This window comes from Rutidosis leptorrhynchoides, chromosome 3 (genome assembly GCF_046630445.1).
Source record: "Rutidosis leptorrhynchoides isolate AG116_Rl617_1_P2 chromosome 3, CSIRO_AGI_Rlap_v1, whole genome shotgun sequence".
Taxonomy (NCBI): domain Eukaryota; kingdom Viridiplantae; phylum Streptophyta; class Magnoliopsida; order Asterales; family Asteraceae; genus Rutidosis; species Rutidosis leptorrhynchoides.
In genome coordinates, this window is record NC_092335.1 from 386306828 (window position 1) to 386311592 (window position 4765).

Consider the following 4765-nt stretch of genomic DNA (forward strand, 5'->3'; position numbering starts at 1 on the left):
CACACAACAACTAACCCATTAGTACTACATAATATTTACATATAAATTTTAACCAACAATGATAAGCAATGGTTTTTAAATCAAACCCGGTCAAAGTCCAGACTTACTAATGTATCCTAACGACTTATCAGTTAGACACACTAATGCAAACCTGGTTCGCTAAGACCACCGCTCTGATACCACATGTCATAACCCGTCCTTAACCATAAGAACGTGTTAGATAACGTATGATTTCATTGCGAGGTATTGACCTCTATATGCGACATTTTTTTAAAGAAAAACTGCATATATTATACATTACAAACCATGATCCTTATTTTTGATACAAGCTTTGGACAAAATAAAGATGATTATCGTTTAGCGATAATCTTCGACTTACAAACTTTACAAATGATAATAACAACCCGATTTATAGCATATTTTACAACACAAGTTCTTGGATATGCAGTCTTATTTTTGACACAAATATGCGTACGCAAGATCCTGCTTAGATTCAACATGATGCAGCGGAAGCTTCTAATTATCACCTGAGAATAGACATGTTTAAAACGTCAACATAAAGTTGGTGAGATATAGGTTTAATGCCGGCAGCGATATAAATATAGACCACAAGATTTCATATATAAACATTTTAATAAAAATATTCTAAGTGGTTGAGCACTTGGTAACCATACTTAACATTTAATCACGTCGCATATTCCCTTTATTATGAAATCTTACTACACCGTACCAAGTGTAGTCACGAAACGAAGTACTGTGCAACCGTTGAATACTGGTCGTCCAGTCCGGTTGGGGTTGTCAGGCCCGATAGATCTATCAACAGGATTCGCGTTTACAATACCGCTGTAAATAACAGTTACCAAGCTACAGGGAAGTATGCCAGTGGTACAACTCAACGTAGAATATATTTTTCAGTTACTTGTGTCCATATCGTAAAACATAAAATACATGTATTCTCATCCCGAAATATTTAGAGTTTAAAAGTGGGACTATATACTCACTGTTGTCTTGAAAATATATATAATTTGACTTGGTCTCCGGTTGATATCACGAACCTATCCATATATAATATATCAATACCTTTTCTTTTTAAACAAACGTCACATATATATACTTGTTATACTTTTAATACTTTGAATAATTCCTTAGTCCGTAGTTAGCAGTTCGTTGTTAGTAATTCAATTTTAATGGTTCATTTTTAGATGTTTAATATACCCGCAATGAAATAAATAAAACCCCCTAACGAAATAAATAAAACCCCATCGTATATGTATTGGTCGAGATTAATCTTGACCCACGGTACCGGTGTTGTCAAATGACGTGTTGCGTACATAAAGTACCGGTGTTGTCAAATGACGTGTTGCGTACAAACATGGGATCTTATGATTAATCTTCTCGTGTTGTTTGCGGGTGATCCCGAACCATATAAAATTGAATTATAAGTACATATATATAAAATATCATGTTATCTTAGAAATATGTGATTTTATTTAATTTTTCCCAATTAATCCCGAAGTTAAACAAGTCTTAGATATCCGATCTCGTTTTGGTCATAGTTTCTTCGTTACAACTCCGTTTTCGTTGATTCAACTTGTCACTTCCTTGGATCGAGTCCCTCTTTAAGACTATGAACTGTAAATACCTTAGTTTGTATTCGAAATCACAGGTCATATGTCAAACTTTAGTGAAACTTATGAAGTTAATCATTTTCCATCATGTAAACAACCTTAAATGATTATTTTTCTAAAAATACTTATACTTTGAGTTAAATCATGAAATTTTTATGTGTTATCATATTCATAGTAAAAATCATTTTTCCAGAAAATAAACCTCCAATTCAAAGTTTAAGATGGTTTTTAATTATCCAACCCAAAACAGCCCCCGGTTGCACTCCGACGTCGTAAATTCAGTTTTTAAGGTGTTCTTTAAAAAACCAAGTTATACCTTGTTAAATTAGCATATATTTATGATATATTACAGGTCTTGAAGTATTTTAAAAGTTAAGTTAGAAGGATCTATTTAGTTTGCAAACAAGTTTGAAAACATTCAAACTATGTTCTTGTTGTTAAAATTTTATACCACAAAATAAGATAGCTATATATATATGAATCGAATAAGGTTATGAACATAGATTCTACCTCAAGTTCCTTGGACAAGGTTGCTGTAAAAGAGGAGTAAAAAGCTAGAACCAAAAGGTTGATGGAATTGGATGAAAGATTGGAAGTAAGTTTGTGTTCTTGGAAGGATTTCTTGAAGTGTTTTTGTATGGTTTTCTTATGGTGATTAAGTAAGGTTTTTGAAGCTAAATGATGGGGAAAATGCTTGGAGATGATCAAGTATGAAGTTAAGAGTATTTTGAGAGAGAAATGGAAGTGTAAGTATGAGAAAATGGGGTGAAGAAATGGTGTGCATGCATAAAAACGTTTTTAGGTTATAAAGGAAAAAAAAAAGATACCTAACTTTGTTTTCTTGCTAAATAATTCATGCTACTTGACAAATGGTTGGTTCCACATGTTTCTTAATCATTTAAGGCTGCTAAGGAGCAGATTTTTATTGGTATATACCAATAGTAAATACATCTAGAAGCTGCGTATGATACGGGTACATATACTCTAGGTATACGTATAGAAATCTTTGAGGAAACGGAACGAGGATTCAAATATAGCTATCTTTTGTAAATATACTTATATTGTTTTATGTATGTAAGCCCTTTAAAAGTGATAAAATACATATCTATACGATGCATGTATAAGTAATATAGGTTATAAGTATTTACGTCGAAAAACATTACATATAGTTATCGTTTTGAAAACTTAAGTTAGTAGTTTTAAAATATACTTATAACTTATTGTTATTAATACAAAATGAGATATTAAAACATTCTTAGATCATGTTAAATATGTATATATACATATATATACACAAACGTATAATTATCATATGTTATATAGTTCGTGATATCATCGGTCAAACTAGACGGTCAAACGTTGTGTAAACTCTTTTCGGAAATATAAATCTCGACAATTTGGATTGCTTATCATGTTGGTAAGGTTTAATTTATGTAAATATTAATCTTATAAGTATAGAACGATCGAAAAAGTGCGGGTCGTTACAACTTTATGGTAGAAAGTGCAGATCTCCGATTTGTTGGAGTGAAGTGGGGGATAGACAGATTACGGGTCCGGAGATTATACAAGAAACTACCGAGAAGATCATCCAAATTCAACAACGGTTGAAAACCGCCCAAAGTCGACAAAAGAGCTACGCTGACATTAAAAGAAAAGATATAGAATTTGAAATTGGAGAGATGGTCATGCTTAAAGTTGCACCTTGGAAAGGCGTTGTTCGATTTGGTAAACGAGGGAAATTAAATCCAAGGTATATTGGACCATTCAAGATTATTGATCGTGTCGGACTAGTAGCTTACCGACTTGAGTTACCTCAACAACTCGCGGCTGTACATAACACTTTCCACGTCTCGAATTTGAAGAAATGTTTTGCTAAAGAAGATCTCACTATTCCGTTAGATGAAATCCAAATCAACAAAAAACTTCAATTCATCGAAGAACCCGTCGAAATAATGGATCGTGAGGTTAAAAGACTTAAGCAAAACAAGATACCAATTGTTAAGGTTCGATGGAATGCTCGTAGAGGACCCGAGTTCACCTGGGAGCGTGAAGATCAGATGAAGAAGAAATACCCGCATCTATTTCCAGAAGATTCGTCAACACCTTCAACAGCTTAAAATTTCGGGACGAAATTTATTTAACGGGTAGGTACTGTAGTGACCCGAACTTTTCCATGTTTATATATATTAATTGAGATTGATATTTACATGATTAAATGTTTCCAACATGTTAAGCAATCAAACTTGTTAAGACTTGATTAATTGAAATATGTTTCATATAGACAATTGACCACCCAAGTTGACCGGTGATTCACGAACGTTAAAACTTGTAAAAACTATACTATGACATATATATGGTTATATATATAGTTAACATGTTTTTATTATAAGTATGTATCTCATTAGGTATTTTAACAATGAGTTATATACATAAAAATGAGACTATTAATTTAAGAAACTCGAAAACGATATATATAACGATTATCGTTATAACAACGTCTTACTAGGTACATATGAATCATATTAAGATATTGATACACTTGGTTAATTATGCTAAATGATAAGTAAATATATTATTAAGTGTATTAACAATGAAATACATATGTAAAAATAAGACTACTAACTTAATGATTTCGAAACGAGACATATATGTAACGATTATCGTTGTAACGACATTTAACTGTATATACATCATACTGAGATATATTATATATCATAATATCATGATAATATAACAATTTAATATCTCATTTGTTATAATAAACAATGGGTTAACAACATTCAACAAGATCGTTAACCTAAAGGTTTCAAAACAACATTTACATGTAACGACTAACGATGACTTAACGACTCAGTTAAAATGTATATACATGTAGTGTTTTAATATGTATTCATACACTTTTGAAAGACTTCAAGACACTTATCAAAATACTTCTACTTAACAAAAATGCTTACAATTACATCCTCGTTCAGTTTCATCAACAATTCTACTCGTATGCACACGTATTCGTACTTGTACAATACACAGCTTTTAGATGTATGTACTATTGGTATATACACTCCAATGATCAGCTCTTAGCAGCCCATGTGAGTCACCTAACATATGTGGGAACCATCATTTGGCAACTAGCATGAAAT